The sequence below is a fragment of the Tenrec ecaudatus genome, chromosome 3 (assembly GCF_050624435.1).
Source record: "Tenrec ecaudatus isolate mTenEca1 chromosome 3, mTenEca1.hap1, whole genome shotgun sequence".
Lineage (NCBI taxonomy): Eukaryota > Metazoa > Chordata > Mammalia > Afrosoricida > Tenrecidae > Tenrec > Tenrec ecaudatus.
In genome coordinates, this window is record NC_134532.1 from 86,776,509 (window position 1) to 86,802,264 (window position 25,756).

General features: G+C 37.4%; 1 pseudogene; it reads left to right on the forward strand.

Annotated features, from left to right (window-relative positions):
- The first annotated feature begins 2,027 nt into the window (after positions 1–2,027).
- On the forward strand, positions 2,028–2,508 carry LOC142443460 (lipopolysaccharide-induced tumor necrosis factor-alpha factor homolog pseudogene; annotated as a pseudogene).
- Positions 2,509–25,756: the final 23,248 nt, after the last annotated feature.

Below are 25,756 nucleotides of genomic sequence, written 5' to 3' on the forward strand. Positions count from 1 at the left end.
ACACATAACAACTTGCATTGCAAAAACAACATATTGGAAGAAACAAAATAAAAATAAATGTTAATCATATTCATATAATATACTTAATAATTAAATAAAATGAATATTGATGAAATAAAAATATTCATTTTTTCTGTTGCTGGGTTATCATGGAATTTTTCTGTTTTTCAGTTATAAGCACTTCTCAAAACTAAATAATTTTCTTTAGATCTGGAGAAATTACGATACCATTTTAGGTCTATTTAATGTTTAACAATAAAAATATCTACATTATTTTCAACTAGAACTTAAAGGTTAGGTAAGATCTTATTATGACAGACCAACTAGTTTGTGTTATATAAATATATTCATAATATATTATTACCTTACATTTTTTCTTATTTTATGTGTGTTTCAAAAATACTGTGTATATTTAAGATGACAAGTCCATACACTATAGTGGAAGTCTGAAAATACACACAATTTCATATTAGATAGCGGCACCTCTGTGAACTATCCTAAATTCAGTGAAATGATCGAGAAAAATTATGCTAACTTATTATGTGGGTACGGGAAAATGTATCCATTCCCAATAAAAGTTAGATCTTTACAGTCCCAATATAATATGCTACAGTCATCCTCCAAAATTATTTTTGGTAATCCCTTTTAATAGAGCCTTTCATTTTGGTTTAATAAAGATTTTAAAAAAAATAATTCAAAAAATTAATTGCCAAACTATGGAATCCTGGGAAATAATAAATACCTGTCCAAATGCAAAGGTGAATTGTGCTATTACATTCATTTGGCTTTCTTTCCTCCTGCCTCCTATATTCCTACTCACTTGAACAATATTATTAAGTTCTGAAGCTGATTATATGTGTTGCTTTGTGAAAAGGGACAAGCAGCATTTCAGACAGCTAAAAATAATGTTCTATTTCGTTTTAAGGGAAATACTTATACCCATCACCTCCTTTGAAGAATATGCACTAAATATTAGAATTAAAATGTTCACTGCTTTAATCCTATTCTGGAAAACTAAGAATTAGTTGGTATCAGTTAAAATTTTAGATATTACCTTTAAAATAGCATTTTTAATATTGTGCCTTCCCACTCACAATTTAAAGTCTTTTCAAGCAATCTCAATTATTAATTATGATTTCAAGAACCATACTTATCATCTTTTTTCTTTTACTTTTATGCAATGAGCTAAAACAATGTGAAAGGGTGAAAATAAATTTCCAAGACAGTATGTAATATGAAGTAAGATAGAGCTTATAAAATTGATTTTCTGATATGTTGTACAGAATAAGAATTTGTTTATGGAAATGTGCACTGTTGTTAGGTGCCAGCAAAGCAGTTTTACTTCATAGTGAACAAAAGTACAAGTGAACAAAACGTTTCTAAGGCGGATGCTGATGCCATCCTCACAATGGCAAATAGAGTGTAGCACTTTGTTGCAGCAATTGTGTCATTTCTCTTTGTGGAGGGTCTGCCTGTTGGTGTTGCCCTTGTATTTTATCTAGGATCCTTTTCTAAGGACTTGTCTCTCCTTATAAAGTGTTCAAAATGAACTGTCACTATCCTTACTTCTAAGGAGCATTCTGTCTGTCCTTCTCCCAAGACACATATGCTTAAGTTCTGTAAGTCAAGCATCTTTTCAATAGTCTTCACCAATATCATAATTAAATGCAGGAATACAATAAGTTATACTATTTGTTTGTTATCAATTATAATTTTGGCAAGCAGAGATTAAATATATAATTTTAATAGTTCTAAAAAATTAATCAACTTTACTAAGGATAATTTACACGATACTGAAATGTTTAAAATTATAGAAACACATTGTAAATAGATCATAGGAATGTTGGAAAATCTTTTAGGCAAATATGAAATTCCTAATCACTTGCTTTTTAGACTCCTAGATAGAAACAAAATCATGCTTATTTTTATGCTAGCATCTTATTTGCTTAGAAGTGAACTGGTGGCCCGTGCCCCCGCCCCGCTCACCGCCTCCCGGGCCGCGGGCGGGCTGCGCAGACCTCCCGGGCTGGACTCGCTGGCGGCAGTGAAAATGTCGGTTCCAGGACCCTACCAGGCGGCTGCCGGCCCTTCCTCCATGCCCAGCGCACCCCCGACCTACGAAGAGACCGTCAGCAGCCACTACCCTTCGCCTCCAATGCCCATGCCAGGGCCCACCACGGGGCTCGTGACAGGCCCCGACGGGAAGGGCATGAACCCTCCCGCGTACTACACAGCCGGTGCCCGTCCCCAACACCAATGCCATTGCCGTGCAGACCGTGTATGTGCAGCAGCCTGTCTCGTTTTTCGACCGCCAGGTCCAGATGTGCTGCCTTTCCTGCAACAAGATGATCGTGACAAGGCTGTCCTATAACGCCAGCGCCCTCACCTGGCTCTCCTGCGGGTGCCTGTGCCTGCTGGGCTGCTGCTTCATCCCCTTCTGCCCTGCAGGACGTGGACCACTACTGTCCAAACTGCAAGGCTCTGCTGGGCACCTACACGCGTTTGTAGAACTCAGTTGGACGTCGAGGGAGCCGTGCACCGCAGGACGTCCCCTCCGGCCCTCGCCCATCCCCATTGTGGTGGAGGCTCAGCCTTGGTGGTCTTTTCTCTCCAGGAACCCGTCATCAAAAGTCACTAACTTCTCAGCCCAGACTTTGCTGCTTAGAGATGCACAGGACACGCAAAGACGTTCTGGCAAGCGCCAGCCCAGGGCCTCCTGCCCCCTGAGACCCGGGCTCACCCCTTCTAACTGGGGTGGTTGCCTGGTCTGAATACCTTCCGGGGGTCCAACATAGGCCGGCTCCTTTCCCTGCCTTCGTGTGTCCTTCTGGTGGGGGTCTCAAACTGAGAAGCCACGGGTTGCCTTATTTTCTAGACTGTTCTGACCTGGACGGGGTGGAACTCGCCTGAGTGTCCACCAGCTTCTTCCGCTCTGTCCACCCACCCTGGGGACACAAATCTTGCTTTAGAGACCTCAGGGCTTGTCTCTGACGTGTCAGTTGCTGACTTTTCATTAGCACACAAATTCACTTTAATTCCTTTTTAAAAAATCATTGCCAGGAGGCACTTGGCCTTGGGGAGCAGAGCTGGCTTCTTCCCTCGGGCCTGCCTTCCCCTGACCCTCAGCACCAGATCCTCCACACCACTGTCCATATGCCCAGCGCCCCCCCCCACCCCCCCCAAATAGCAATGGTTGGCATGACTGAACAGGCCCTGTGACAGGAGGGGCGGTACAAAATCACTTCTTCACCAGACATCCAGTAGCATTTTTACATCTGCTGGGTACTCTCACTTTTTCTTTTTCAGACAGAAAAAGGAAATGAGTCATTTTCCCCACTGCATTTCACTGGGTGTGTTTAACTCTTAAGGTGGGGTCCTCTCGGGTGGTGTGTTGGCAAAGTTCGGTGAGCTGTGCCCTGGCCGGTGGCCCGAGGCTGGGAGCGCTGGCCTGCTCCAGGGAGTCTGCGCTCCGGCTCGGCAGCTGTGACGTCATCGGAAAAGTGAGACAGCGACTCCCCCGGGTTCTTGCAGGAGCTCCGCACATAGAAGTCAAGCCCAGGCCGCAGCGGAATCTGTTTAGTTAGAGACGTCATGGGCGGTTCTGCTTACTCTCTTGCTGTTTTGGAAATTTCCATAATTCTTTTTCTTTTTTTGCAATGAATATGAATACCCACACAGTTCTTTGGTTCTCCCCTCCCCCCTCACCCTTGTTCTTAAAAAATAAAGTCTTAGGTTCACTTGAAAAAAAAAAAGAAGTGAACTGGTTTGGATTACAAAATGTCCAATTAAATATGTACCGTTCTTTAGTATTAGCTGCAAGATATAGGCTATGTGTGAAGTTCTCCACTTAGAATCACAGTTAAACAGTTCTCATGGAGTTTGGTGTAAAAACAAAGGGTTTAGGAATAGCTTCTTTGGTTCTCGAGATGAGTCTCTATTCCTGCAATCCCACGTAAGTACCGCTTCCAACATATTACAAGTTCGTGAAGATTTGTTACATTTTCTCTACTCATCTTTGCCATTATTACTTAAAACACATGCCTCTCTAATTCTAATCCAAAAAGCACAATGTCAAAGGGAAGAAATGTTTGCCTCCTTGACTTACAGAACTTTTTGTCCTGGAATGAGCTTTCCGCCCATTGATGTCCTAATTCTACAGTTTCTTGTCTGCGTTCATCTGCTTAGTTTGCCCTACACTCTTCTGACATCATTCTCTTGCCCCAATAGATAAACATTTAACAATTTCCTCCTTTATTTACAATTCTTTGTTTCTAATTCCAAAAATATCCATAAAACATAAAAAATACAGCAATTATAATTTTGAAATGGTTGTCTTATAGAAAGTTATGAAAATGGGTTTATAAAGAGGAAAGGAAGAGAATCAAATAAATGTTAGAAAGCCATGATTTAAATATGTACTAGGATTTCTGGTTTGAAAGCTGATCCAAAGAGATTTAGAAAGTAGTAGGTACAGAACAGGGGAAGAAGAAGACTAAATACAGACTCTTGTATTTCTTTTTAGTACATATTTTAAAATTAAATACTCCTAAGCTAACACAAGATAAGTTCTTTCTGTGTGAATCACCCTAAAAAATTAACAGGGGCTTGTAATTACTTGGGAAGTATAAAGCCATTTCTTCTCAAAATTGGGAAGGCTTTAAGATAAAAATACCAAAGCAAAAATCTCACCGTGATCGAGTCAGTTCTGATGCATAGTGGCCCTACAATACAGGGAAGAGCTGCCTCCGAGACTGTAACAGAACTGAAAGCCTCATCTTTCTCCTGAAGAGTAGCTAGTGGCTTTGAGTTGCTGTCTTTGTTGTTCCAAGCAAACGTGAAACCATGGTGCTATCAGCTCCCCGCTAAATATTAACATATATTGTTGTAGTTGTTGTTAGGTACCGTCATTTTGCTTCCAACCAGTGTGGGATTAAAATAATTTAACACCTAGTTAGCTTCCCTAATGACCATTTTAAATAATATATATGTAATTTATTATTTCATATAGTTAATACTTAAATAAGAAAAATAAGAGAGGTACACAGAACTAGATTATGTTATAAGAAATGGTTCTGAGATATTTATGAAAATATATTATAACAAACCTGAAAAAATGAAACTATTATTTTAGATATTTCCAGATTGTTTCTTGATTGATGTCACATGCAATATTCTTAACTTTTATCTGAGCATCTTCCGCTGAGATGCTCATCCTCAACCATCTTTTCACTGAAGGAGTAGGATCCCAATTTTAGAGCAGTGGTCCTCAAGCTTCCTCATGCTGCCACCCTTTAATGCAGTTCCTCATGTTGTGGTGACCACCAGCCATCAAATTTTTTCATTCCTAGTTGATAACTGTAATATTGCTATTATGAATTGTAATGTAAATATCGGATATACAGTACATATTTTCATTGTTACAAATTGAACACAATTAAGCATATAGTGATTAATCACAAAACAACATGTAATTATCTATTGTTGAAATATGTGTTTTCTGATGGTCTTAGGTAAGTAACCTCTCTGAAATGTCATTTGAGCACCAAAGGGGTCGCGACCCACAGGTTGAGAACCAATGCTTTAGCGGGAGGTCAATTAGACAATGGTGGTTGTGTTTATATATTAGAAATAGGTGACTGCTCGTCTCTGAACATATTCATTTCATTTTTGAAAATTCCCTTTCTGCTTTTGAATAATTTACAGCAATTGCTTGGCCAATATTTTTAGCTTTTTGAACACTTTCGGTAATTGTGTAATTCACTGATAATTTGGGAAGTTGGACATAACACAGGGCAGAAACGAATGAGAGCATGTTGCCATCTGGCTGCTTAACACTCTTTCTTATGTTTGTTTACGGAATTAACGATCCAGGTGCTCAGAATATGCTCTTGCACAGATGAGCAATTGCCCCCCTTAGAGAGAACCCTGATTATAAGTGCCATTTCAGCAACCAGTTTGGAGAACTCGACAAAAAATTAGATATCAATTCTGCTGAACCCATGCCAACAGGCTGAATTCCATCAATGGTTCTGATTCATAGTCACTCTATGTATGACAGACAGAAGCACTGCCCGGTCCTGTGCCATGCTTACAATTGTTTCTATGCTTGCGCCCACTGTTGCTGTCACAGTCAATCCATCATGTCGAGGGCCATCCTTTCTCTGCACCCCTCCCCACCCAAAAATTTTTCAATGTCCTTCTCTCGCAACTAATCTGCCTTCACAAGATGTCCTAAGAATGTAAGACAAAATCTTTCCATCCTTGCCGCTAAGGAATACTCTCTCCGTACTTCTTCCAAGACATGTGGTTTTGTTCTTTTAGCACTCCGTGGTACTTTCGATATTCTTTTCCAGCACCACAATTCAAATACATTGATTCTTCTTTGGTCTTCCTTGGTCAATGTCCAACTTTCATGTGTGTAGAAGGTAGCTGAAAAAAATATGGCTAGAATCAGGAGCATTTTTGTTCCCAAAGGAACATCCTCACTTTTCAGCACGTTAAAGATGTTATATGCAGCAGATTAACCAATGAAACACATCTTTTGATCTCTTAACTGATGTTTTTTTGGGCATTGATTGTGGACTCAAGACAAAATCCTTGACTGTTTCAATTTTTTCTCCATTTATCGTTGTTTGTTTCCTATTGTCCCAGTTGTGAGGATTTTGGTTTTATTGACTTTGAATGCAATCTGCACTGAAGACTGCAATCTTTGATATAAATCATCAAGTGTTCCAAATCCTCCTTATGATAAACATATATGTAGGTAAATAAAATCGTGTAAATTGTGTGAAGTATAAACAAATGAAGCAAACTAGATTACTTTTAGGAAAGCTTTTTTGATTGTTCATTTATAAGCAGGGAGAAGAATCTTTGTGCAATAAAGTCAAAGTTCTGTCATTTTTTAAATTATTAGATTTGCCCAGAGATTTTCCTGAATATCTTCATGTGTAGGGCTAATAATTTACGCTTAAGTCAGAGGAATTTAACTTCAAGATGTTTAACTGCCTACAGATGTTATTCTTAGGACATAAGGTAGTAAATTAAATAAATATTTATATTGTTTTTCAGAGACACGAAAATTTCATAGCATAAATATTATCTTTACTTTTATGTCTCCTGTCAGTCATGTGAAGGGTATAGTCTATGTTTTCCTTGAGAATTACCACACAGATATACATAAACATATTTGCATACACATACAAGCATGTGTATATTCATACATATACCAGAATAGGGCTCTTCTTGTTACAGCTTTATATAATAAATTGATTCCTCTTAGGGTCTATGCGAAAAATTTACTAGTCAATAATTCTGATATTAAACAAGATTAAGATGAATCTCTCACACCCCAGCTCAAGTTTCTTGTCTCAGATACATGCTACCATGAAACCTTTGAGCATTTTCCCATGGGATCTCCCTTACCATGATGGTGAGGTATGTCTCACATTTTATTTTATTCTGACTCATTTTGGCTGAACTCCAATATGTGAATTTTCTTTTATCATGCAGACATAAGAAACTTGTTTTATGAATTCTTTTATTATCAATTAATAAAAGTTTTATTCTTTTTGATAATCTGTCATGCTACTAGATACTTATTACTCTTTGTCTCTCTGCATCTTTTAGTCACTGTGTGTTAACTCTTTTTAAAAAAATATTAAATACTTTTATTGGGGGCCTTTACATCTTCCATCATAATCCATACATTCATCCATTGTGTGAAGCACATTTATACATATGCTGCCATCATTTTTGAAATTATTATTAATTCTACCTTTTATTTATTATTATTTTTTAATTTTTAATTAATAAATCTTTTTATTGGGGCTCATACAACTCTTATCACAATCTTTACATACATCAATTGAGCAAAGCACCCTTATACATTCGTTGTACTCATCATTCTCAAAATTCATCTTCTACTTGGGTTCCTGGAATCAGCTCGGTTTCCCTTTTTTTTCCCCTCCCCCTCCCTCCCGGCTCCCCTTTCCCCCTGCACCCTTGATAGTTTATAAATAATTATTATATCTTATCTTACAGTCCCTGGCGTCTCCCCTCACCCACCTCCCCATTGCCCATCTCCCAGAGAGGAGGTTACACATAGATCTCCAAGATCGGTTCTCACTTTCTACACCCCCTTCCATCCTGGTGTTGCCACTCCTACCGTGATTGTTGAGGGATTCATCTGTCCTAGATTCCCTGTGTTTCCAGATCCCTACTGCACCGCTGTACATCCTCTGGTCTAACCAGGTCCACAAGGTAGAATTGGGGTCATGATAATTGGGAGGGGAGGAAGCGTTCAGGAACTAGAGAAGGGATTTGAGTTTCATTGTTGCTACACTGAACCCTGAGTGACTCATCTCCTCCACCCTACCCCTCTGCAAGTGATGTCCAGCTGTCTACAGATGGGCATTGGGTCCCCATCATGCACTCCCCCTCATTCACAGTGATGTGATTCTCACCACCACCCTGCCTTTGTTGTTTGAGACCTGGTCTCCTCTGCCCTTCATGATCACCTATTTTGGTGTGATTTTTCAAAGAATTTTCTTTCTACTCAAGCCCTTGATATCAGCTCCTAATTTTCCCCTATCCCTCCCCTGTCCTCCCTCCCTCATGAGCTCTTGATAAGTTATATATTATTACCTTCATATCTTACATCATTCTCTGTCACCCTTCTCCCACTTTTATGTTGCTCATCCCCCTAGGAGGGGGTTATATATTGATCCTGTGATCAGTTTCCCCAATCTCCCACCACCTTCTCTTATCGTCCTGGTATCGCTATTTTTATTGTTCACCCTGAGGGGTTTATCTACCCTCGATTTCTTGTATTGTGGGCTCTTAACATCAAGTGAGTTAAGGCATAGTAAAATGAGTGTCTAATATATAAATCTCTCAGGCCAGCCCAATGTTGAAAAAAATTAGGTGTTAGAATGATATTTTTATATAGAACTTTTCTATTGAGATTACTTTAAAATTGAAGAATAATATTTTATTGCTGGGTCTTGCTTAATCTGTGAGAGCCTAATTTCAAAGACCATCTGTATTCTAACCTTTCTATTTGTCAAAGAATTAAAATGTTGGGATATGCACCTGAGATAGTCATAATAACCAAGCATAAAGCAACTTGTCTATATGAGGAAGAATATGACAATAATTAGCAAAATTCAAATTATCAATCTGATATGTAGATTACACAAGTAACAAAGATTTAAAACATTGACAGATGAAGATCAATGAATATAGCCTGTTGCACATCTTACACCTAAACATAAAGAAAATAAGTGTTCCCATAATTGTACCAATAAATAATGTCCTACTAAGTGGAGAAATTATTGAAATTCTTACGGAGTTAATTTTATTTATATACACAATCAATGTCAATAGTAACAGTAGTCAAGAAATCAAACAGTGAGTCACATTTGCCAATCTGTTGAGAAATATATATTTACTATGTTCAAAAACAATGACATCACTTTGAGGATTGAAGTGTACCTTACTCAAGCCATTATCTTTTCAGTAGACTCATATTGATAGTAAATCTAGAAAATGAGTACAGAAAAGAATAAAGGACAACCTTTAGTGATAGAGTTGGAAAGAATATTAAATATAATGTGGACTGTCGGAAGATAAAGAAATCTGTTTGAAGAAGTATTTCGATAATGCTTCAGAAAAACAAGGCAAGGACCATCTAATATACTTCTTTCTAATGTACTTGAACATCTTATCAGGAGGAAAAACCAATCCTTGGTGAAGAATATTATGATTGAAAAATTAAAGAATCAAAGGAAAAGAGTAAGCTCTTTCATGAAGTGCACTGACACTGAAGTTCCAATAATGGATTGAAACATAGAGTTTCTTTGATTCTGAATCAGCTTGATGCTGCATTAGTAATAGCAGCAGTCCAAGACACAATTAAAAAGGAACATATGTGAACAATCATTGCCATACTCTGAGGCATATACAGATATCAAAGCAATGACATCTATGGGGTGATACAATGAAGAAATTCAAAATCAGCAGCTAAAACCATGTCAGTGGTTGACTGCAATACACCATCAATTGTTTCTATGGTAACTCAGCTGAAGAGGAAGAAAAGCACATGAAGAAAAAGACCCCAATTAACATTCAAAAATCAGGGAAGAAATTTCTGTCATGGAACCAGTAAGAGATACTTGAACCCAGAAGAAATTCAGATTGTGTCTATACCTTGGTCAACTCACCGAGTGTGAAGTTCAGTTCAGCATAATCAAGATTGCAATAGTCTCTGTCTGACCGGGAAAAGTGTTTAATCTAAATTAAAATATTTGTTAACCCTAAGGTATGAATATTTGTGTTTTTCTATTTTTAAAACCTTTATTACATTTCAGTAATTATGGGCTTAGAGAAATTTTCTATAGATAGCCAAATAGTAAATATTTTATGCTACTTCTTGCATTGTTCTTGTACATTTGTATATCCTTCTTTTAATTATTGCTCTCCAAACCCTGTACAATTTAAAATTTATTTATAGATCATAGAACATACAAAAACCAGCACCTAGCTAAATTTGTCCCTATAGCCATATAGTTTACTAACACATGCTCACACATAATTATTCAACAGGTTTATTTCTTTCTTCAAAATAGTGAATATATTAATATTAATATATGTTTCCATTTTTCCTTTTACCACTACTTTTTCTTAAAAGATTTTCAATTATTGTATTGTAATAACTACTACTTTTATGCCAGTTTGTCATACTGTGATGTCTTTTTGTTGTAATGCCGGAGGCTATGTTACTGGTATTTCAAATGCCAGCAGGGTTTAAACATGTGATTCCTTTCCTGGACAGAAAAAATATCCTACTAACCAGGTCAATAGGTTTTGATTGAAAAATATTTTATAGCTGACCCTTGAACAACTCAGAGCTTAGAGACCACTAACTTTCTATTGTTTTGCTTTGACAATGTTCCTTGCGTGCAGTTTACCTATCTTGAAATGGTCTACAGCTGGTGGTGCAGACCTCCGCATACAGTGCACATCATACAATTGAAAAAAAATGAAAGTACATGAGGATACATGTTGTTATTAAAAATGAAAGTAGATGAGGACTGGGTGAGGTCACTCTTTACTACAATATGCAATTTCATGAATAAAAAAACGGTTCACATGGAGGTGTTTATGGTCACAGAGCATGAAAAGAATATGAATATGTACACCTGCTCAGTTCCAATCCATGTTAGTCAAAGGTCAACCTTTGTGTTAAAGAAAGATGATGACAGGCAAAAAAAATAATACATGAAATCCTCTTTTAGTTTCCTTAATTTCCTTTCTCTGTACCTTGATTCTAACTGCTACTAAAATCAAAAGAAAACATAAAAAGCAAAATGAACCCATTGAGACCTTTGGGAAGATCTCCACCTTCATAGCCCTGCTTACTACAGAGGAACTCTGGTGACATAGTGGTCATGTGTGGGGCTGCAAACCACAAGGTCAGAAGTTCTAAATTACCAGCCACTCCATGGGAGAAAAATGGGCTTTCCACTCCTTCAAGGAAATACTGTCTCAGAAATTCACAGTCATAGTTCTATACTGTCCTGTAAGGTCACTATGAGTAGGAGCTGAGTCAATGGCAGCAAGTCTTTGAGAAATGAATACAGAAGCTCCAGTCACTATCTTGCTTATATTCATTGGAAGAGGAAGCTCTTAGAGCCAAATGGTAGTTTTAGACATGTTTCACAGTGGGAGCAAGTTGATGTGACCTCATGGGTGAGTCCTAAGTCCAGATCTATGAAAGATATCCCTCTACTGGTAAACTCACCAGCTAGCCTGCCACCATATACAAAAGCATATATCTATATACTAGAGTATAAGTCAACCGGAATGTCTGCCGAGGCACCTAATTTTACCACAAAAACTGGGTAAAAAATGTGCTGAAAAAACTTGGCTTATACTAGAGTATATAAGGTAACTGTGTAAATGTGTATTATTTATGCATATCTATGTATGTATACATATGCTAATATTTAAGTACTAATGCATATAAAGATTTTAGATATCTGGTTAAGGGAATAAACCTTTTCTCATACAGTATCTGTCGATTTCCCACGCTCAATTTTCCAGTAGATAACAAGGAAAGGCAGCTGCGCCAGTGTGTGCTGAGCTTGACCACAAGGGAGGAACCAAAATACTGTAAAGCACAGCATTTATAAGGACTCCTGGATCTTCTGGAGATGCATTTTTATTACTCTTTGGGATATATTTGAATATCATTTAGGGAAATATTGGTAAATCTGTCTAGTGAGCTTCTGTATTTTCAATCTTAGGATTCATTCTCACTCTAATATGTTTAACCCAGGTGTTAGTATTATTATTACCAGAAAGAGCTGATTGTGAAAAGCTTAGAAAGTATTTATGAATAAATATGCCAGAAAATGGGGATTGTGGGAGGGTGAGTACACTGATTTTGTATTTGATTCTGTTTGGACAATTCCATATGTGCCCAAAAGATCCCTGGTGTTATACAGTGGGTTACACAATGGCTAAGATGAAGGTCAGTTGTTCAAAATCAACCAGAAACTCTGCTGGAGAAAGATGAGGCAAACTACTCTCATAAATAAAACATTTACTCCAAAGCCAAAGGAGGGAATTGTATCAGAGCATAAGATTTGCAGAATGATATGACTAACAGTGGGAGGGTAAAATACATTTGTGACATGTACACAGGAAATAAGCTTCAGGTGAGATTTCCCTCTATCTATAATGGAGGGGTGGGAATAAACTGGGTACCAAACAGAGATTGCTGGTGTGATGACTATGGGAGATCAAAATGATAAGCCCTATTTAAGTGATTAAAATCTTGTCACTTGATCCCTGATACATGGTGGAATTTTTCTGGTTTTCATCATTTTCTGTGTGTTGTTATGTGTGTGTGTGTTTTCATATTGGGTTTTATCTCTGATATATTTTTCATTTGGGGTAGCACTATTGAAATACACACACACACACACGTGTGTGTGTGTGTGTGTGTGTGTGTGTGTTTCATATATAAAACCCAGCATTGATGGATCTATAGAGACAACAAAAAGAATTAGAGTTCCTGGGGGTACAGGGGGTACGGTGAATGGGGGGAAGTAAATGGGGCCTCATATCAAGGAGTTGAAGAAGGAAGATAATATTCTGAAGCGGTGGTAGCAATTGTACAATACTGCTTGATGTGATTTAACTGTTGAATGATATGATATCTGTGTTAGCTCCCAATAAAATGATTTATTTATTTATTTTTATTCCCTCAGAAACACAAAGGACCTGCTATATCCTGTCTGAAAGAATTGTTGTAAGTAAGAATCAACTTGATGGCAGTGTTTATTTTTATGCTGTCTTTACCTATCAAAGATAAAGCTTTCAATGCTAGGGAAAATTTTTGGGTTGAGACATGCTGCTAAAGCAAATTCCCTTCCATTTGTAACAAATTTTGGAATATTTTTTTAATGTGAATTCCTTCATATTCTAAAACTCAACGAAGTACCCTCTAGTACTCACTTGAATACATCGTTCAAGTTTTCACAACATGAACGGTGTGCTCATGATCAGCAAACCAGAAGCCTAAATGTTAATGACTACTGAGTCTGTCATCAACAATCAGAATGGATCATATGTTGATGATAAGCTTAATGAATACAATAACCTTGGATCCAGCTTCTAACAATCCAAACCAAATCATTTTGTGTTGACTTTCCCACCAATATTGTCATTCATAGTTATCTGAATGCATCTAAGCTTACGGAGTAGACAAATAAAGCAAACTGAATTTGAGATTCCACTCAAAGAAGCACAAGCGTGTTGCCTTGAGTTGATCCCCACATATCGTGACCTGATCGCAGAGTGTAGATCTGTCCCGTAGTGTTTCCAAAGCTGTCATCTGTACAAAAGTCAATTCCACATTTTTCTCTTGTGGGTTTGAACAACAACACTGTGGCTAGCTAGCAGTGAGGCATTTAATCATTCCAAAAAACAGACTTGAGGTCACTATTCTATTTGGAGGTCTAACTCTGGATTTTGCTACTTCACAACGAGCTTCTTTTTATTGCTGTTGGTTGTCAGAATCAATTCTTATCCATAGTGATTCCATGTATACAGAATAAAATTTCTCCAGAGGATATTTAAAGTTGTGAAAGCAGAAATTCTTCTCTATGTATTTTTGTCTCAAGGTCATTTTGAAAGCACATCATTCTTAATGGACCTACTGGGTGTGTTCCACTCATCTTGCTTCGAATTAGCAGTATTGTTTACCAGTTACTCCACTCAGGCAAACAATATTAACAAACATAAAATAAATTTACTAAATTTGGTTCTATTTCTGCTAATCAACGAACAATAAGAGACAATGTGGGGAGAAAATTCTTCCTGAATCTGGCATTTGAACATATATTCTGAGCACGAGACTTAAAGGGTCCTTTCCAACAAATGTTTCAAGACTATTTAAAAAAATGTATTTGAAATATATAACCATAGTCTAGATGTGTAAGACAGTATATTTGTCCGCGTCTGGATCATACAGATAGTGTCTCCTTTCAGGGCAAAGACTGGAAAAGTTAGTAATCCTTTTGTAAATCTGATGTTTTCTCAAACTTGTTTTTCTCAGCTATAGAATCAATCCTCTGTGTACGCAGCATCCACCTGGGCGGGTTCCTGGGAATTACCCTATGAGAATTCATGATAAAGGGTAAGTTATGTGAATAAAAATTCATACTTCATTTGCTATACCTTGAGTAATGAAGTCCTTAGTTCTGACTTCAACAGTTTTAATAGTTTGCTTCCATTTACGGAACACTATACTCTTTGAGTTGACATCAACTCAACGGCAGTGAGTTAGGCTTGGTTTTGGTAATCTTTGATCTTTATCGGTGACTGCTTCAATTCCCCTTAGATTTCATCAAGAAAAGTTGTATCATCTGTGTATGACAGATGGACACTGAGTCTTTTTTCAATGACTTTCATAATGTTTTCTTCTTCAGTTCGGCTAGTTAACATAGTCCAGTCAATTCCAATCCATTTCAGCCCACTAATGCTTTGAAAATCAATTTTATTTGCTCTATTCAATGTTTTGACAACTTTTTATTATACTAGATTTATATTTTTATTATATTCCACATTCTGTTTATTTCTGATAAAGCACAACATTTCTCCTAATTTTGAGGAAGAACTTCCCCTTGTTATATTTTGACTACCTTTCTAAGAAATTTGTCTTCCAACACTGTATTTGACAAAGTTCTTTTGATATTCATAAAGTTGATAACATATTCTTTCTTCCAAGTGCATGATTTCTCTGGAAGCTTTGCTGAATCCTATTCACCGTGAATTATACTTTTGTTTGAAAAAACAGTTGGCAAAGTGTCCATCATCACAGTAACATCCAAGTAACATCTGGTGACAAAGTTAAAATCAAATGGTGACCTCAAAGTAGAGTTGATCTTAATGACATGGATAAAGAAAAGCTTTCAGAGGTATTTATGTGATAATGGCATATGGATCAAAGTGAGAATAGTCCCAAACCACTATTATCAGTTGTAGCATTGAATTCAGGAATTATGAATCTAGGAAAACAAGAAATTATCCAAAAATATCTGTCTTTTGTATTTTTTAAGGTCAAAGAAAGCAGTAACATCTGTATAAATGATATAAATACAAATTATTTTATACTAAAGAAAATTAAATGGAAAGAATAAAAATGAATAACCTAGGAATTAGCAAGCTGAAATGACTTAGTACTAGTCATTTTGAATTTAACAACATTATAGCTTATTAATCCAGGAATGATAAATGTGAGGGGAATAGCATCTCATTCATCATTAAAACAATCAATATCTTGTTAGAAGTTAAGTTCTGTATGTGATGGGATAATAGGTATGCCTATATACCTGCAAGGAACAAGTAATATAACTATTACTCATTATGCACTACCCACCAACATCTATGCTATCATGGTGGATAGTACAGGTGATTTTAATGCAAACATTGGGAATGAAGAATGATTCAGAGTTGTAAAATAAGGTTGTGGTAAAAGAAATGAAGCTGGGACTTGAATTATAAAATTTTTCAAAGCAAATGATTCCTTCACTGAAAATACCTTCTTTTTGAAGAATTCTGATTCCAAAATCAGAAAAGCGTTGTGTTCTTTTGCTATATTTATTCAATGTTATGCTAAGCAACCAATATAAATAACTTATATGAAGAATAATGGAGCAACAACATTGGAGGATGAATCATTAACAACCTGTATTTCGCAAATAACACAACCTTACTTTGTGAATGTGAAAAGGACTTGAAGCACATACTGATGTATCAAAGACTAAAGCCTTCATGGGTCACGATTTAAAGAGAGGTTGTCACTTCATTTCTTGAACCCAGAATCAATGTTCATGTAAGCATGGTCAAGAAACCAAGCTTCCTCTGCAATTAGACCCAGCTATTGAACAAAATCTCACACAAGCGTTAGCTCAGAAGCAACAAAGTCCACATGGAAGAAGCACATCAGCCTGTGTGATCACAGGGTGTCGAAGGGATCAGATATCAGGCATCTTCAGAAGAAAAACTCTTACCATAGTGAATGAGGGGGGAGTGCACAGTGGAGACCCAAAGCCCATCTGTAGGCCACTGGACTTCTCCTTTCAGAAGAGTCTCGGGGTGGAGATGGGCCAGTCAGGGTGCGATGTAGCAACGATGAAAAATAAAACTTTCCTCTAGTTCCTAAATGCTTCCTCTGCCCCACCCCCTTCACCCCCACTATCATGATCCCAATTCTACCTGAAAGTCTGACTAGACCAGAGGATGTACACTGGTACAGATAGGAACTGGAAACACAGGGAATCCAGGATGGATGGTCCCTTCAGGACCAGTGGTGTGAGTGGTGATACTGGGAGAGTAGAGGGAGAGTGGGTTGGAAATGGGGAACCCCCCCCAAAAAAAAGATAGGAAAGAAAGAACAGATCAAAGTGGATGTCTGAAGAGAATCTGAAACTTGCTCTTCTGCCTAGCTAGAGTAGCTAAAACAAATGGAAGAAGTGAATAGAAAATGTGAATACAGAATACAAAGTAGCAAATTAATATGAAGCGTTCAAAGATCTAGATTTAGAAAACTAAAAAGAATAATGTAAACATATCTTAGAAAGAACTCAATAAAACATTTAAAGTGTGAGTTGAAATCCTGGAAGATTCTACAAGCAAAATATTGAATGATTTAGAAAGGAACATGGAAATCACCCACAGAGTCACTATCCCAAAGTTAATTGGTCAACATTCAGCCATTTCAGGAGGTAGTACATGAGCAAGGGCCAATGGTATTGAAGAAAGAAGTTTAAGCTGCACTGAAAGGGTTAATTGAAAACAAAGATCCAAGAATTGATGAAAAGCCAATTGAATTATTTCAACAGGCTTATGAAGCACTGGAATCACCTAATGAATGTGCCATAAAATTTGGAATACAGCTACTTAAACAGCTGATTGTAAGACTCACATTTGTACCCATTCTAAAGATAGATACCCCAACAGCATGCTAAAATTATAGAACAATATTGTTATCACATGCAAGTAAAGTGTTGCTGAAGACTATCCAAGGTTATGAAAATACACTGGCAGGGAGCTTCGAGAGGTTTCAAAGAGGGCATAGAACAAGAAAAATCACTGTTGGTGTCAGACGGATTTTAGCTGAAAGCAGAGACTACCAGAAAGATGTTTTTTATTGACTTTGCTAAGGTATTTGTTGTTGATCACAACAAACGATGGAGAGCTTGGGGAAGAATGAGCATTCCAGATCACTTCATTGGACTCATGGGGAACTTGTTCATGGATCAAGGCGAAGTTGTTGCAACAAAGCATGGTTTAAAATCAGGCAAGTTGTGAGGCAGGGCTGTATCTTCTCATTGTACTTATTCAGTCTGTTGGCTAAGAAAATCATCAGAGAAGTTGGATTATTTGAATAAAAATGTGACATAGGGATTGGAGGAAGTCATATTAACAACCTGCAATATACAGGCGACACAGTTGTGCTTGTTCAAAATGAGGAAGACTTGAGGCACTTGCTGGTGAAGATCAAGGATTGCAGCCTTCAGAATGGATTGCTGTTCAATGTGAAAAAAAAAAAAAAGACCAAATCCTCACAACCGGACCAATAACGTTGTGATAAAGTGAGAAAAGGTCGACTTGGACTAGGATCTTCTGGCTTGAATCCATAATCAGTGCGCAGGGAAACAGCAGTCAAGCTATCAAAGGAGAGTTGCACTGGGTATATATGCTGCACAAGGTCTCATGGCGTGCTGCAAAACAAGGATTTTAAATCCAGGACTAAGGATGCCTTCGTATTTCCAACTTTTAACATTTTCTAAGTGTGCCATGGAATTTTCAATGTCTTTATATATGGCAGTGTAAATTTAATAAAGAAAACTGAAGAAGAATAGTGCATTTAAATTGTGGTGCCAGAGAAGAATATAGAAAGGACCGAGGAGCAGTCAAAGGGCAAACAAATCTGTCTTGGAAAGGCATGGCCAGGTTGTTCCTTATAAAGAAGAATCACAGACCTCATCTTACATACGTTGGATATGTTTTCAGGAAAGACCAGTCGTTAAAGAAGGGCTCTGTGCTTGTTAAAGTTGAGGGACAGGGGAAGAGGTGAAGGTCCTCAATGTCCTGGCTTGACACAGGGGTTGCAATGGCCTCAAGCACAGAACGATTTCGAGATGGCTCAATACTGAGCCGTGTTTTGTTCTGCACAGGCTTGCTATGGGTTGGAATTGACTCCAGGGCACCTAACAGCAAGCACACTTTTAGAAAATATTGATATTTCCATTGACTTCAATAAAAAGATGCACATTTTTCTTATAAGAAGTCAGCCAGGTGTTTCTTAGAAGGGACTCTACTAAGACTCTCTCTCTGGTGCTTTGCATATGTTTTCAGGAGGGACTATTTCCTGATAAAAGGCATCAAACTTTGTACAGTTGAATGGTAATGAAAAGGAATCGCCTCAATGCTATGGAATGGCAATGATATCAATGCCACTTCGGCTATGAGAGTGCAACGAAACACAGTAACAATTGTGTACATAAGAAGATTGGAAGACATGTCTAAGTCAATGGCATCTAATAACAAAAACACAAGTATATAATGTTGAAAATAAAGCTCTATTCACGAAAATGAAAGAAAGAAAGAAAAGAGAGAGGGAGGAAGGGAGAGAGGGAGGGAGGGAGGGAGAAAGGAAGAAAACGTTTTCCATAAATATGGCTAACTCATAGTGACCTTATAAAATCAAGTAGGTATGCTCCATATTTTTCCCTTGTAGTGACTTGAATGACCTCTTACGAAATGAGCAATTACGAATTTTCTACCAGTAATCCTTTCAAAGCTATGTAGTTATTTAAGTATCATTATACAAATTAACTATAATTTTAGAAGATTAAATTTGAATTTAGCCTAGGGATAATATGCAAAATTAACAGTGAAATATCAATGACAGGAAATATATGAAATGCTTAACCCTGTAGTGTGTGTGTGTGTGTGTGTGTGTGTGCATTCAGACTTGGAACCAGTAAAGGGTAGTTCAAGTCTGCAGACTTGCAGTTTCATTAGTTGGAATTGGCCCAGGACCTGGAAGGACTGAGGGTCTGGAGAACTCCTCCATTCAGCAAAGTACGTCATTTAAGTTCCTTCTCTCATTAGGACTTCTACATTTTGTTACAAGCATGTAGGTAGGTAAGTAGATAGGTAAGTAGGTAGGTACGTAGGTAGGTAGGTAGGTAGGTAGGTTGGTAGGTAGGTAGGTAGGTAGGTAGGAGGGTTGGGAGGGAGGGAGGGAGGGAGGGAGAGAGAGAGAGAGAGAGAGGATTTTACCTTGTAAAATCCAAGTTTCTGTGATGCTAGATGCTATACCACTGCGATTTCAAATACCAACAAGGTTACTCAAAGGGAATAGCTTTCAGCAGAGCTTCCAGTCTGAAAACAGATTACAAAGAAGTAGTAGACCACCCACTTCAGAGGAATTAGCCATATAAACAACGGAATGTTTGTACAGACAGATTATATAAGCACCTGGATGCTGAGATCGGTGAGGAAAGGCAGACGTTCTTGTGGCTTAATGAGTTATGTGTTGAGCAAGGTCAGCAGTATGGAACTACCAGGGCAAAAGTTAAAACCTCAGAAACCCAAAGGAGCAAGTCTAATCTTTCCAATGTTATAGCTACAGAATTTTCATAATAAGAATAGATTACTTTTTGTTTGTCTCTAAAAAAAATTATTTCTCTTTATCTTTCTCTTGCTCCCTCTGTCTTTGTTACTGAGGAGGGGAAAAATACACAGGATTATTTAGAACAGTGGTTCTCAGCCTTCCTAATACCTCAACCCTTTAATACAGTTCCTCATGTTGTGGTGATCCCCAACCATAACATTATTTTTGTTGCTACTTCATAACTGTAATGTTGCTACTGTTATGAATTGGCGGCCCCTTTGAAAGGATCATTCAATCCCCTAAAGAGTTGTGACCCATAGTTTAAGAACTGTTGATTTAGAAGTAGAAAATCATTTTCTGTTTTGGCTTTGATTTATTCTTTGTTTACATCATTTTTAGGGGCTCACACAACTATTTTCACAATCTGTACATACATCATTTGTGTCCGGCACAATTGTACGTATGTTGCCATCATCATTCTCAATAAATCTACTCTCTGCTTGAGCCCTTGGTATCAGCTCCTCATTTTTCTCCTCCCTTCCATTCCCCCCTCCCCTTGAACCCTTGATAATTTATAAATAATTATTATTTTATCATATTTTACATCATCCAACATCTGTATTCTTTTGACAGTTTTATTGGTACTTTATCCAGATATACAATTCATTAGTTCAACCAAATCTATAAGAGTTGTACAATAATTACCATAATCAATTTTAAAACATTTTCTTCTTGCTTGTACCCATTATTATTAGCTTCTCCCTTGCCCCCAACATCCCCTGTCATACCCCACTCATTGTTCATGGCAAATGGGTCTTGGCTGGAAAAAAAAGAATATCAGAAAGATGTGTATTGTTGTTTTATTAATTATGAAAAACATTACACATATTGGACCTTAATAAACTTTGCATAACCTTGTGAAATATTGCCATTGCAAAATGCTTAATTTTTCTCTTGTGGAAACTGTATATAGATCAAGAGGTAATTGTGCAAATAAAACAAGGAAATAGTTCATGGTTTAAATCAAAAAAGGTGTTCATCCGGGTTGTATCCTTTCAACATATTTATCAATCCAAATGCTTAGAAAATAATCAGAGAATGATTATATGAAGAAAAATGTGGAACAAGGGTTAGAGTAGGGCTTATTTATGAACTGGAATATGCAGGTGACACAGCTTTGTTTATTTAAATTGAGGAGGACTTTAAACCTTTGCTGATGAAGATCAGATGTGCAGCCTTCAGTATTGATTACAACTCACTGAAAGAAAAAAAATGTATCCCCATAGGGCCCATCTGTAACATTATGTTCAGCATAAATTAGATTGAAGTTGTCAGGGATTTCACCTTGATTGGATCCACAATCAAACATAATGGAAGCAGCAGTTAAGAGACCAAAGAATGAATTGCATTGAGTAATCTCCTGCACAAGACCTCTTTAAAGTCTTTAAAAAGTAAGGATGCCTCATCTTTTCTCTGTGAAGGTGGTTGGTGGCTTCAAACTGCTCATCTTGTGGTCAGCAGCCCAATACATAATGATTGTGTCTTTAGTTTAACCAATGATATAGAATTTAAAACACTGTTGAGAAAAGGAAGTTATACAAGTACAGGCTAGCTATGATCCATAACACATGAATTGTTGATTTGTGTAGATTAAACTTAAATGTGACTAGACACTATTTACAGATACAGTGGGGGATGTTCCTAGGCCAAATATTCCAAAAATATTAATTCACATCAGAAGAGCTATCGTATCATATTAATACATGTCATGATAGAACCAGGAATGTATTAAAACAGTAATCGTTGATGTTAGGTTAAAATCTAATACCCTATCATTTAAATCCTTTTTGACTAATTTAATTTTGCTCTACTATTTAATATATTTTGTTTTCTTTTTGAGTATTTAGTTTGATATTCCTATTTTTTTTTACATTTTTCAGTGTTTTGTGTGTATTAAATTCAGAATAGGAAAATCTACATAGAGAGTAACTGGATAAATTGTTCCATATGTGTATGATAGTGGTGGTGGGTAACTAATAACAATAAGTAAAAGAATTAAACTATCCATCATGATATTACATTAGATGGATCTTAGCTCCAAGCAGAGAATACCAGAAAGATGTTTTCTTATGTTTTTTTTAATCATTTTATCGGGGCTCATACAACTCTTAGCACAATCCATACATACATCGATTGAGTAAAGCACCCTCATACATTTGTTGGCCTCAACATTCTCAAAATTCGCCTTCTACTTGGGTTCCTGGGATCAGCTCATTTTCCTTTTTATTCCCTCCCCCTCCCTTTGCACTACCTGCTGCCTCATGAACCCTTAATAATTTATGAATTATTATTTTATCTTATCTTGCACTGCCCGACGTCTCCCTTCACCCACTTTCCTGTTGCTCATCCCCCAGAGAGGAGGTTATACGTAGATCCCCAATATTTGATTCCCCGTTTCTACACCCCCTTCCCTCCCGGTATTGCCACTCTCACTTTTGGTCCTGGAGGGCTCATCTGTCCAAGGCATTTGACTCTAAGAATCACAATAAACTATGGATGACCATGAAAAGAATGGGAATTCCAGAACACTTCATTGTGCTCATGAGGAATTTGTACGTGGATCAAAAGGCAGTTGTGTGAACAGAACAAGGGCATATTGCATGGCTTACAATCAGGGAAGATGTGAATTAGGGTTGCATACTCTCACTATACTTATTCAATCTGTATGCTGAGCAAATCATCAGAGAAGCTGGCTTACATGTAAAAGAATGTGGCAATTAAAAAAAGAAAGAAAGAAAAAGAAAGTGGCGCCAGGATTGGAGAAGGCTTATTCACAACCTGTGGTATGCAAATGATACAACCGTTCTTGCTGAAAGTAAGCCTCCTTACTTTACTTGAAGTACTTGCTGATGAAGATCCAGGGTTATAGCCTACAGTGTCAATTACAACTCAATGTAAATAAGATCAAACTCCTTGCAAGTAGACCAATAGATATCATCACGATAAATGGAGAAATGTTGAAGTTGTCCAGCATTTTGGACATGTTATGGACATGTTGGATCCATAATCAATACTCATGGAAGTAGCAGTCAAATTTTTTCAATGCTTGTTTCATGTGGTAAATCTATTGCACAAGACCTTTTTAGAGCTGTGAAAATCAAGAATGTTACTTTGAAGTCTTAGCTGGATCTGACCTAAGTCCTGATATTTTCCATGGCCTCATATGCATGTCAAAATTTGATATTGAATACGGAAGATGGAAGAAAAATCAATACATTTGAATTGTTGTCGTGGAGAAAAACATTGAGAGTAGCATGGCCTAGTAAAAGGACAAAGCAAACTGTCTTGGAAGAACTATGGCCAGAGGGCTCCTTAGACCGGTGACCAGACATCCCGCTTTTGACGGGACAGTCCCGATTTTTAACATTTTACCCCCATCCTGTGTCCTTTTTATAAAACTCCCGATTTTTGGAAAGAATGCACGACAAGCTAGGGTATATGGTTTTCTGCTGCCATGTGACTATTTCGCCAGAATATGAGTTTTATCAATGGTGTCCCGCTTTGCCAATGTTAAAATCTGGGTGACCAGAGAAACAATTCCAATGACGCTTTATATCAAGAAGTAATTATAGATTGGGAAAACATCCCAAACCAACTCAAGCCCATAAGTCTGATACTAGTCCGTAAGTCTCTCTTTAGACCCATGCAGCCACATGCAATGATGAAGAATGCGAGATTATCACAGATATATGGGTACAATGTCTTGTGGATCCAATGGATCCAATGGCGATAGAAACAACAGGTCCCACAGTGGCCCACCAGGAAGGTGAAGGCAGAAAGAGAGTGGGGAGGTTCCTAGAGACCTCCTAATTGAAGGCCACATCCACAAACAGGCACTATCAGGCTGTGATCTGATTGAAAGCTAGCATGAAATTATGTAACCCCCACAAACATACCGTTAGGAGAGACCACTTCCTAGAAAAGGACATCATATTGGTAAAGTGGAAGGCAGTGAAAAAGAAGGCCCTCAATGAGATGGATTGAGGTAGCAGCTGCAACAGTGGGCTCGGTATAGAAACAATTATATAGGTGACCCAGGGCCTTGCAGTGTTTCGTTCTGTTGCGCATAGGTTTGCTGTGATTATAACTGACTGGAAGTCACCTAGCAGCAACAATGACAGAGGAATGAAGAAAATGTTCTAAACTTGCATGTGGTGATGAATGTATGACTCTTCTAGATGTGATTGCATTACTGAACTGTATGCTATCTGAATTATATGCGATTAAATCTGTTGAAAAAGGGGAGGAAGGGGATAATGAGCAGCAGATATTAAGGGCTCATGTAGAAGGCAAAGGTTTTGAGAATGATGATGGCAACAAATGTACATGTGTTCTTGACACAATGGATGGATTTATGGATTATGATTAGACTTGTACGAGCCCCTAATAAAATGATTTAAAAAAAGATTATCAAGAGTTAAACAAACACACAAAAAACACTTAAAATCCAAGGGGAACAAGTTTCTTATGTGCCAAGTATGTGAAGAACTGCTTCAATATATTTTTAATAACAGAAATAATAAAGATGACACTGTGGTTTAAGAAAAAAAAGAAAAATAACAACTACAACAACAAAAACATAAAGATGTCACTTTGAAGACTCAGGTACACCTGAATCAAAACATGGATTCCTAGTCATCATATATGTATGAAAAAGTTGAGCATTAAATAAGGAAGACTTGTGAAGAATTGATGTATTTGAGTCATGGTGCTGGTGAAGACTATTGAAAGTATCATGAACGGCCAAAAGAACAAACAAATCTCTCTTGGAATAAGCAGAGCCAGAATGATCCTTAGGTGAATTGTGAGCTCTTTGTCTCATGCACCTTGGACATTTCATTGGAAATGACCGGTACCAGTAAAGGACGTCATCCTTGGTAGTGGTGCAGCGAAATCGAGAAAGACCCTCAACAAAATCGATTGACAGAGGGGCTGTAACAGTGGGCTCAAACATAGGAACAATTATGAGAAAGGTGCAGAATCAGGCAATATTTTATGTATATAGAATCGCAAAGAGTTGGAGCAAACTCAATGACTCTTAGAACAAGTATGATCCAATCAAGTGTAATAATTTTTGTGAATACATTTACATATTTTTTCAGAGCACATATATAGTTCAGATTAATTTTACATCATAAAATTCTCAAATCTATGATTCAAAAACTACACCTGAACATAAATAAAGCAACTGAATCTTGTACCAGGTACTAGATTAGAGGAAGACTTGTTTTAAAACTATGATATGCAGGTGAAACATCCTTGCTGCTAAAAATGAGGAGCATTTAAGAACAAAACACTTATAAAAGTTTATATACGGCCCTAAAACGCACTCCCGTCCCTTCCTCCCTCTCTCAGTTTCTCTGCCATCCCATGTGGTGCTGCTCCGACTTCATCATGTCGTCTCATAAGACTTTCAGGATCAAGGGATTCCTGGCCAAGAAACAGAAGCAGAATCGGCCCATTCCCCAATGGATTTGAATGAAAACCGGTAATAAAATCAGG